The sequence below is a fragment of the Haemaphysalis longicornis genome, unplaced genomic scaffold (genome assembly GCF_048455015.1).
Source record: "Haemaphysalis longicornis isolate Haplotype H1 unplaced genomic scaffold, Haemaphysalis longicornis Haplotype H1 scaffold_126, whole genome shotgun sequence".
In the NCBI taxonomy this organism is placed as follows: domain Eukaryota; kingdom Metazoa; phylum Arthropoda; class Arachnida; order Ixodida; family Ixodidae; genus Haemaphysalis; species Haemaphysalis longicornis.
Window position 1 is genome coordinate 676,177 of NW_027526228.1, and position 11,656 is coordinate 687,832.

Consider the following 11,656-nt stretch of genomic DNA (forward strand, 5'->3'; position numbering starts at 1 on the left):
GAATCTTCGGCGCTCTTTAGAGCTGGCAAGGCCACGCGCACCTCCTCGAAAGTACTGGAAGCTTCGACGAAACTGGAGCGACGGAGGTTTTATTTTTGTTGTTTTGTTGCCGGCGAGCCGGCGGGAGATCGTATTACCGCATCTTCGTTCGCGAAAGTTCCAGCCTTGTCTCGGGGCGAATAGAACCGAACTGAATGAATCGGATGAGTGTAAGAAGAATTAGGGGCTGTACAATAAAATGAAAAATTTATACGGTACGTTTAGACGTCGTACGCTCGAGTTTGTGACAGTGGCGATGTGAGATACAAAACACCTCTTATTCTACACAAGACACAGGCCCTAGGATGACTAAATTGCGCTGTTTTAGACGTCTTCTCTCTTCTGATTTCGCCCTAAAAACGGCAAAATACGCGAAAAATTAGGCAAAGAAAACCAACTACGATTGTTACAGGCATATCATTGAAACGAACTTTTCGTTTCAATGGTTCCAGATATTGAAAAACTGGAAGAACCTAAACACTCTATGTGCATTTTGTGTGCTGTATATACTTCCATATCTCTTAAATAAACAAAAATGAATTTGTTTGAGTGGCCAAAATAATTTAAAATAATTGCGAAACTTTTGCAAATCTTGAAGCCGCGCGAACTGCAAACTGGCATTTCGGAGGTACGACACCAGGGGCCAAGCCTGGGGTAGAGAAAACAGGAGGCGGGTGCCTCCTCGTTCATGCCCGTCCCCCCCGAAATTTTTCCTGCCAGGTTTGCTTGCCGTCGAAGACGCCTGTAAAACCGCCTGAAGTCACCTGCTCACGCGGAACCTAATGTTTTAAAGACGTGCTGTTTCATGAAAAACTGAAAGCGGACTAATAAAACGTCTTATCCCGGATGCAGATCGGGATGCTGTACATGCGAACATTCACACTTCGGCGCCGCGCGGCTGCCGCCCGGCTCCAAGTAACCCCTGCTTAATTTCACGCCGATTGCGCCTGGATACGCCGGAAATCAGCCTCGAGCCGATCGAGGCGGTAGTGCTGTTTCGTTGACGGAACAGAGCGACCGCGAAATGGCGAAACTGCCAGAAAAGCCTGATGTAAACACACATGAGGACTGGACCTCAACCCTATATTTTGTCATTTATTGTCTCTGCTTTCTTCCAAGTGTAATAACATGGTAGAGCATTCCACTGTATATGGTTCAGTCGACTACAAATCGTTGATGTGTTCATTTGCCTAACGACATCAACTTTCACTGACTACGGCTGTTCAACAAAATTTGCTTGGTGAAAAGTATTGCTTTCTCACTGACTCTGAGGTTTAACGCGTCGATGCCGCACAGGCGATGAGGCAGCGATTGGGTTGCAGCGGATTAATTTGGACCACCGTGGGTTTCTAATGTGCGCTGAAATCTCGTACACACGGGCGTTTTCGCTTTTCGCCTCTATGAGAAAAACGGCCGCCGCGGCCGGGATACTGCTTTCTGTCGGTCTTCTATTGCCGCGAAATCCACAGAAATGTACAATTCTCTTTATTGCCGAGCTTTGCCTTCTTTCGCACTATTCCACTGATGCCTGTGCCACCCTCTTAGAAATGGCGTTATGTATTTCTGTACCCACAATTTTGCTGAAACAATGTCTGTTTAACTAAACAGCCAGCAGTAGGATGGAATTTAAGAAACATGAAACGGCGTCAACACTCAACTAGTTCAATAAGGTACCCTTCTGAGTGTACAACTTAGTGACGTTGCGAGCCCAGAAACTTAACAAAAAGGGGACTACGTAAGGATGAAGACGCACGTTTGTTTGTTTCAGCCCCAGATAATACGAATGTGCCGCAAGTACCTCCGGGTGCGATTTGGAGGTTATAGCGGTAGCGCAACTCTTTATGATGAGACAGAGGGAACACCATCTTTAGAGAGAGAGAGAGAGAGAGAGAGAGAGAGAGAGAGAGAGAAAGAGAGGGATAGAATGCATTTAATGGTACAAGCGAGGTTAGCCGAACCATATCGCTTACCTTGCTACGCCGTAGGAACAACAACATGAGGGTCTGTGAACTAAAATAAATAAATAAATAAATAAATAAATAAATAAATAAATAAATAAATAGCAGATCTTCTCTGCCAATGGGCCGTTTCCGGGATCTTTGTGTGCGCATAGGTTTTCAGCCACCGCCATGACTTTTGATATATTGCCGCTTCACACACATGCCGTGGGCACGCCGGAAGGAACTTCAGAGAGGCATTGTGCCCGGAACAATGTAGCTTTATTTCTTCCTATGGCGGGTAACGGCGCAAACTAGACGAAAATACGAAAAGGGAGAGACACAAACAAGCGCTGTTACCCTCCATGGGACAGTACCAACTAGCCCAGCTTACAACACTCCTGCAGTTTATTTGGTCCTTTTATATACTTTAAAAAGCTTAGAAAAGTCGATGAAGTCATTGTAGCGCTACACAAGCGCACACGCAATACGTATATTGGCTTACAACGTTCCGGTGACTTCGCTTCACTGGAGCTGTACGTTGCATATGCCCCTCGACTGGTGCGCCAGTAGAAAATATAAAGCCGAATAAAGATAAGAAAAAAGTCAGCGAGGTTAGTATACGTAATGGGGAAATAAAATAAAAAAATGACTTTATGAAAACGCCAATAAGTTTAATATAAAGTGGTTTCCGTACCAAGGTGCAGCGAAGCACTTTCTGCATAGTATGAGTTAGCACAACGGCCAGCAGAACCACTACACATTTTCGATCTCTTTCCTGCCTAAGGAAGAGAAGAGAGAGAGAGAGCGACATGTTTTAGTCCTGGCCAGGCTAAATTGGTTCGGACGGTGGAGCCGCGGAAGCGCAGCTCTATAGGCCCGTGCTCTTTCGACCAGGGCGCACTGGGACTGGGCGTCCGAGCGCGCGAGGGCAGACAGCCAGGAGTAGGGGGGGTTGGGTAGGGGAAGAGGAAGCAGGGCGGGTCAGTGCCAGATGGCGGGGGGTGGTGTCTTCGTAGTCCCCACACTGTGGACAGGCGGGGGTGGGAAAGAGGGATGGCGATATGTGGGTGAGGATGAATCGAGTGGGGAGGAAATGGGCTTGGATCTGTCTCCATAGGGATGATTCAGCCGGGGATAACGAGGGGTGAGGGGGTGGAAGGGTGGTGCGTGAAAGCCTGTGATGGAGGGTGATTTCGGGGAAGGTCAGCAGTGGCTCTAGATGAGGAGGGGGATGTGAAGCGAGGAGGGGGCTCTGCTGAGGGGTCTGGTGTATGAAAGCTCGGGCCGCCTCGTGTGCCTTCTCCGCGCCGCCAAAGCCCTCATGGCCAGGAGTCCACAAAGGGGAGATGGTGCGGTCAGGATGGGGGTGGGAGCAGAGAATTTTGTGGGCGAGAGGCGAAATGATGTTCCTGCTGAAATTTCTAGCGGCCGTTTGTGAATACGTTAATATGAGGCTAGGGGTGGGGTGGAGGGTGGTGGCCAGGGCAATTGCAGCTTCTTCCGCATCGTGGGGTTGGGCAGCGCCGATGGTGGCTGAGGTAGAGGGGGTTGGGTTTGGGTTCACTGCTGCTATAATGTATGTATGGTGGGGTTGCTGTTCTGCAGCATCAACGTATACCGTGTCCGAGGAGGGAGGGAAGTGTTGGGCATGGTATCGCGCCCGCGCCAGGCGACGGTTTGTGTGATAGGTGGGGTGCATGTTGCAGGGGAAAGGGAGGGGATAGAGAACCTCTCGACATTCTGGAGGGATGAGGCGGGGTGGGGAGTGGTGGATGGGCGGGTTAATTTTGAGGGAGAATAGGGTGGTTCTGCCGGTTTGGTTAGGGCAAGGCGGGATAGTTGGGCCTCTCGGTGCCCTTTTATAAGTACGGATGGTGTGTTAAAGGTGCCCGTGTGGAGGAAAGCGTCGGAGGCAGCGCTGGGGGTAGCTGTAGCGTACGGCGATATAGTGCGCGTTGTATGGCCTCTGTTCGTGTCATTTCTGCGCGGGTGATGGCGAGATATGGAAGGGTATACGTGATGCGTGGGGTGAAATGGGCGTGGGTAATCTTGAGGCGGTCTGACTCCCTAGGGCCATTTCCTCGCGCGGTGAGGCGCCGTAGAAGTCCCGATATTTGGTCTGCGTGGGTCTTCAGTTGGTGGATGGTGTGTGTGTTTAGCCGATTTTGTTGGATAGTGAGCCCTAGTACTTCGATTTGGTTTGCTAGAGGTATGGCAGAGCCCGAAAAAAGAGACTTGGATATTTGTTGTCCATTTTTTTGGGTCGCTGGGGGGGGGGGAATAGAAGGAGCTGTGATTTGTGGGGGGAGCAGGATAGTCCTGCCGCCGCCGAAGTCGCTGTGATTGTTGTGGCCGCTAGTTGGAGTGTGTGTTGGATATGCGCGTCGCTGCCTCGTGACATCCATACTGTTTATCGTCGGCGTACAAAGCGCTGTGTAGTGGGGGTATTTGTAGGAGAGCCCGAGCAAGGAGTAATAAAGCTGCATTAAAAAGAGTGCGGGAGAGTATTGAGCCCTGCGGGGTGCCTTTGGCGGGTAACGGAAATTGAGAGTGCGTCAAAGGACCAAGTCGGAGAGTTGCTGTGCGCTCCGCGAGGAAAGCTCGTACGAAACCATAGCAGCGCTCTCCGACTTGCAAAGAATTGAGGTTGTCCAGAATAGCGTAATGGCTAACATTGTCGAAAGACTTAGTGAGGTCTACGGCTAGTATAGCTGAAGTGTCTCATTCGGGTGGCTTCGATAATAGGTGCTGGTGGAGTTGCAGGTGAATGTCGTTGGTGCTGAGGTGGCGTCGAAAGCCGAACATGTTGTGAGGGTAAGCATCGATGTCATCAAGATGTTGAGTTAATCTGGAGAGGACCATTTGTTCTAGGAGTTTGCCGTCGCAGGACGTGAGAGAAATGGGTCTGAGGTTTTGAGAACTTAGTGGTTTATGGGGTTTCGGGATGAGGGTAACGGCGGCCGTGCGGTAGGTTTCTGGGAGCGTACTATGAGCCCAACTGTCGTTAAAGTGTTCGAGCGAAGTATCGATAGACGCGGTGTCGATGTTTCGGCGAGCTGAACATGTAATACCGCCTGGCCCTGGGGTGCTGTTACGATTTAGGTGGGGCCGGGCGGCTGTAATCTCGGCTGTTGTCAAAGGAGCGTCTAGTTTGGAGTTAGGGGGTGCGTGGTATTGCGGGTGAGGGGCGGAAAGGAACCACCCTGAAACGCACCTGGAACCTCCTTCGCCACCTCGTCGACCCCACGACACTTAAAGCAGAAACTGCAACTCGGCTCGTTACGCTAGCACACAACCTATCGAACTCCCTCCCGAGTCCCCTCGAAACCCTGCGCGATATCTACATTGGCCAACCACAACCCCTTTCCGCACCTCACCCGCAATACCATGCACCCCCTAACTCCAAACTAGAAGGGAAGGCAGTCACAGGCGATAAGATATTTGTGGGCGTTTCGGGAACGCAAAAATGTTTTTCCTTAGGCGGCATACCCGAACAATTGTAGTGACAACACGATTGCACGAAAATGGTATTTATATATATGTCTTGGTCGCAATATTGCCGCTTGTCATCAACCTGAAACCACTGACAATTTTTTTCCGTTTTGTGCCTGGATTGTGTGGTTTTTCTGGATGTTTTGGAACGAAGTGTTAAAAGGACATGCACAATACCTTTTGCACAATGCTGTTGTCACCTTCGCGAGATACTAACGGAGTGCCCCATGGTATATTTATAGTAAAATATTAGGTAGCTTGAAGAAATGAAATGCAGCCTGACTGATTGACATGCTGAACCCCCTCGCCAAACGAAGTCTATTTTTCGGGAGCAGGCTAGGTTGATGCAGATCATTTGCACGGCGCAAAGTGACGGCCAGAGCGGCTGCATCTACTGAAGGCGCATATTTGCTTGCCGGAGTTGTCACGGGCGCCTACTTATTGCTATTCTGATGTGATGGATTCGTCTTGAATAACTGCTAAATTTTGCATTTTGCAATATTTGCAAGTTATTCATGCGGTAAAAAGAAACAAAATGTGGTATGAATGGGTGATCTGATGCACTAGATGTAGTGTGTTGTATGAGTAGGTGGAAATGTCCCATTTAACTTGCTTCTTAGTTGATACTTTTGTATAGGTAATGTGTTCTATATTGCCTTCACCATTTTGCGCTGCAGCCTTCATTGCACACCGAGGCAGTTGGCTGACTGCGTACACACACACGCTGGCGTGCTGGCAAGCTCCCGTTGGCGATGTGTTGACATTAGCACCGACAGCCTGCCGGCATAGTGCCCAATCTGCAGGCTGTCGGCCTAGCGCGATGGCTCCTTTTACGACACAGAGACGAGCCAGGCAAGCTCCAAAGTTGTGAACGAAGCGCCTCGCGGTTGAGCGTCTCCAATGACCCGGAGAGCGTGCAGCCACACCGTACGCCTCAGCTTTATGAACTTAACCATTTACAATGCAGAAGCAACGATAACGTTGGACTGCAGGCATGGTGTTTTACTCAACCGAAACGGAAACAGGTTTGAACAATCCTCCAAAAATAAACCACAACTACATACATGCCGACCCATGTGTTTGTTGCACACAATACTAAAATGTTTCGTAATCAAAGAACAACATTGCCCGCCGCGGTGGCTCAGTGGCTAAGGCGTTGCGCTGCTGAGCACGAGGTCGCGGGTTCGATTCCCGGCCGCGGCGGCCGCTTTTCTGATGGAGGCGAAAAGCAAAAACGCCCGTGCGTACGAGATTTCGGCGCACGTTAAAGATCCCCAGGTGGTCAAAATTAATCCGGAGCCCTCCACTACGGCGCGCCTCATCGCCTGCGTTGCGTCGGCGCGTTAAACCCTACAATCAAAATCAATCAAGGAACAACATTGACACACGCAAGTTTGTATGCATGAAATATAAAATGTTCGACATCGTCCAATAACACCCCAAGACGTATCTGGGTCATTGCTGTAGTGGTTGCGGCCCATAATGCCACATGGTATTTTTTTTTCTTTTGGTCTTTATAAATTAAACTGTTTTATTGACCACATTAAAAATAGAAAATGTACTTAATTGAGCCAGTTCATGCAATGCAAACACAAACAGAACTTTGACAAATTCACTTCCGTGACCCTTTAAAAGAACACTAAGGTGATTTGTAAACATTGTGAAATTTTTAGAGGCCACGTTTCGACTAGTCTTTGTGCGTGTACATGAGTTTATTTAATATAAAAAAGGTAATTCCGAAGATATGTTCTCTCTACATGCTCCGTGCAGTTTTCCGTGACGTTTCTATGAGATGAACTCGTGTTGCGACACGATTGGGTGGGTGATGCTTAACCTTTTCAATTTTATGCGTACCCTCTAGCGTTCTTGTTAATGGTAATTTGTCGTTAACAAAATTTTAGTGCTATTGACAACAAGTTTAATTTTCAGGCTATTGTTATCTGGTTTATTTTTGGATAGTTCTTCAGACCAGCATGGCTCTTGGATCCGCCGTGCGACACGTGGATGACTTCTTAGGTTATCTGTGATCGCGCATTTGCCATGCTTCAGGAACTGTCATGACCCGCTATCCACCTATCTCTTCACTACAAAAACAGGCGCTATACATCTCACAGCACCGCTTCTAGCTATAAAATATCGTTTCATGCATTCAGGAAGGTGGAGCCGAGGTGGCTGAACATCGGCGCTCCAGTTCATCAGAGATAGTGTAGCCTGAGACGTTTCTTCCGCAACTTCCCTGCTCACCTGCGTGTCTTTTCTCCGTAGTATCAGAGTCCTTCAATGCTTTACTGGTCACGAAACTTCGGCGCTCGTTTCATATAGGGACCGCGCGTGCCACTACAGGCGCCACCGCCGCACGAAGGGCATCCAGCCGCCGCGCGTGCGGTGTATTGGCCAGCTCTTGGCGTGCAAACGCTCGCTGCTTTTGGTGTCTGCGCGCTGATTAAGTGTGTTTTTTTTTCGTAGTAGTTAGCGATGAATAGTCCAGTCATTGTGTATATCACCTGCCTTCAATGGGGTTTTTATTTTTCGAAGTAAATTACCGCAGACTTCGTCCGCGAACGGCAACGGCTTCTGTGTGTTGTGTCACAAGCGCTGCGCCGTCTTGTTTACGGATTTCTAAATCTATATTGCTTCTTTTCTTAAAGCAAAGTTGTCAATACCACACATACGGCAGCTGTGTAGTGGCGGACTGCTGCGGGCCTATCGATAATACAATAAAAAACTGAAAGAAACCAAGTACGCGTCGTTCAGACTACGCTTAATGAATCAGTTGATTGCTCTGTAATGCACAGAACGCTAAAAGAGATAGCCGAATAGTATTGTCGTTTCGATGAGTGGGTACATACTTGAGAACATCTAAAAACGCTGCAGAAACGCGAAGGATCAAAACACGAAGAGATATATGTTGCACAATGTGTCTTTCTGCTTCCGCGCTTTGCAATCCTTGCAAAAACAGGAAGCGAAAAAAACAAACAATAAAACTGATTTTATCACACGCAACAAAAAATTTCAATGTTACGAAGGGAGAGAAAAGAGCGTGGTCCAGCGTACAAATTTTTTTTTTTTGCGCTCCGATGAGGAAACAGAATATTGCCACGTAGCCAAGAACGACGCAAAGCTTTTCTGAACGCAGCGAGCTAGCGAGCTTCTGCACTACAAAAGACTAGAATGAAACACAAACGTCAAAGAAGCAGTCCGCAGTGTGACGTGCACAGATGAACGTCGATAAAGCGAGTTGCGCGGCGTTTGCTAAGCATGCATTACTCTCGGAACGTTATTAATTTCAGATCCATGGAAATAGGATCGAGAACATTGTCGAAGAAATAAAAAAAATCAAGTTAGCGACAAGGTGGCACACCTTCCATATCAAACAATATTACCCGACGGGACGTACGACAAAAAGAGCAAACGGGCGCTCCGGTTGAAACGCCAGATGAGAAACCGGAATCGGCCACGCGCGGTTACAAAACAAACAAAATGAACCCTAAGGAATAATTCGCGGAACTATGAAAAGTAAAAGCACAAGGACGTCCCGAAGCTTTTTTACACGCGAGCCTGAGCGCAAGGTAATACAAGTTTGCAAACAGGTAATGAAGCACCGCTACAACCTGACTGATATGACAAAAATCCGGCTTTAAGTTTGCCTTCTACAATTTTAGGTCCACGATGCTCTCAAAAAGGTACATTGCTCTTTCCATTCTCACACACTGCATTTCCACAGACTGTCACACACCTATAATCGAAGCTGAAACTTCCCGTTGCTTGCCTTGGAATGGCGGGCCTCCGTTTCTCACGCAGCTGCCCGTCGCTCGGTCAACAGAACAAGGAGACATTTTCTGTGGTATCCTTGTACAAGGAACGACATCCCGGGACGCAACACATGTTCGACAAGAGGGCGATATGCACGTTACATTTTAAGTGCGAATGCACTTTATAAGCGACCCCAAACCATCCACCGCCGGCGGCGGCGGCGTCCGCAGTGCTCCTCTATATTTAAAAAAGAGACAGCATCCGGCGCCAGGTTTCGATCCGAGGACTTTGCGGCCGCAGCGCGACGCTCTACCGACCAAGCCACGGACGCGACGGTGATATCAGTGTTAGTGACGCGCCTTATATCTTTAACGCATTCAAACTACGTCGTCAGCGGCGTGCGTTGGCGACTCAGCGGCGTTATAGCGGCTTGATAACTGCGTGGTGTACACGTGATACTACAAACCCGATGGAAGAGATGGAAGAGAAGGCGGCGAGGCGGTGGGCTGCGGGGGCCGAGCGCAAGCGCCGCAAGCGGGCCGACAACCGTGCATTCACACTTTCACATTCTCCCCCTCGGGGAAATGCGGGGGAATTTTTTTCCTGCACAAAACAAACACAACTCGCCGCGGCTCCGCTGTTCGAGCCAGCGCAACGCCGCCCGAGGAGTGACCTCAGTGAGAGAGTGGCGCCACCGCGCGGCGGCCAAACGCAGCATATGAAGCTCTCCCATTGAGTTACGGAGCAGTTTCGTGACCAGTAAACATTGAAGGACTCTGGTAGTATCCACCACGTTGTAAAATTGCGTTGACAGAAGACACACATTCGGTCAATTAGAAAAAAACCTCCACTCCTACTTTTAAACCTACACTGTGCGATGCGACTCAATTTGTTCTTCATCACATTATGCTACGGGAACGTGCACCGAGGCTTACAGCTAAGAAATATACAAGTGGAGTCCAGCCCCATCATGTCGGATATTGCTGTTCACTTCTTGGAATTCAGCACTTCGAGCGGCTAAGGTGAGAATTGCTTGAATAACGTTTGTATAGTAAGCTTTCCCCTAGCCCCCACAAATATCTAATCTGCAGCTACTGCGTCTCTTCAAGCAGAAATATAGACAGAAAATGTGCGGTTCTGCTGAAACGACGAACAACTACACTTCGCACATGCCCAGCGAGCACTCTCCAAGCACCTCTGTGGCATGGATAATTTCGCCGCTGGAAGCGTCGTGGCGCTATTAAACCCGGTCGCCACCGCTGCCGCCGATGCCCCGCGGCCTCGTATACTCGTACTGAACAGGGGGGTTTGTGGTCGATCGCCGAATGCAGCCGTGCCGTGTGTTCAGTAGCAGCTGCACTGGGAAACACAGCTTGGTCGTACGGTGCACCAAGTATATGGTGTTTAACTGCGCTACTGAGAAACGTCATTTATCCCGAGGGAGGCCGGCACCCGGCGCCATCGAGCACCATGAAGTAAAGTACTAGTGTAAACAGACCGATGCGAGTTTTCACGGCTTCCCGCCGTTATGGAATAAACCAAGATCACGCAAAGTGGAATGAAAGTTCTGTAAACTAAAGAGCCCAGCAACGCCGCCGTTGAAATAACGCTTTAAAAATTCAGCCAGTCTTCGCCAATTTTGCTGCTGGTGGAACAGCCATGGTAAGAGGAAAAGGAAATCTGAAAAGCCAGCCTCAAGAGACGCGCTCAAAATGTCGCGAGTAGCGCATTTAGCAAACACGTATATAAAATCTACAAAAATAACCCGTGTCCCAGCAGGACTCGTTTGAGGAGCGAGCTTATACCACATAAACTAGAAGCAGTGGCTTAAACCGTGTTCGTGAGAATCAAACTGATTCGTAAGGACAAAATATATATCTTACAATACAAGCATAAACTGGAATCGTGAATACAACTGAAACAAACTATATACTCCAACTGAAGAGCACCATACAGTTTGTCCCAACTGTTAGGCAGCAAGTTACTAAAAAGAGCAATAACGTTACTCTAAGAAAACAAAGATTTAAGTAATTGTAATTAATTACCTAGCTTGGGAAACTTGGGAAGTACTGTCCTAATCATTAAAGGGTCAATGAGGTACTTGTAGATACCCGCGAGGGGCACCTAATTGCGGCATTTTAGGCGACAAACTATATGCGTACTCATTTATTCTCACGGAAAAAGAAACCCCGTGAAATATAAAAAATCCCACGTATCGGCGCTTCCACCCGCATCATGAACTAGCGCCCTCAAAAAGCTGATTGAAAGCAACTCTTATGCCTGTCACACGCCCGAAGAGGCCGCACACCACCCTGATAGTGGCATGGAAGTAATAGCAACAGCGAGTTTCACGGGGCGCATGTGGCAGGTGAAGCACAATGTCGGTCGCCATTTCTTCTGTCATTTTTTTTTATTTTATTTTGGCTAACTCA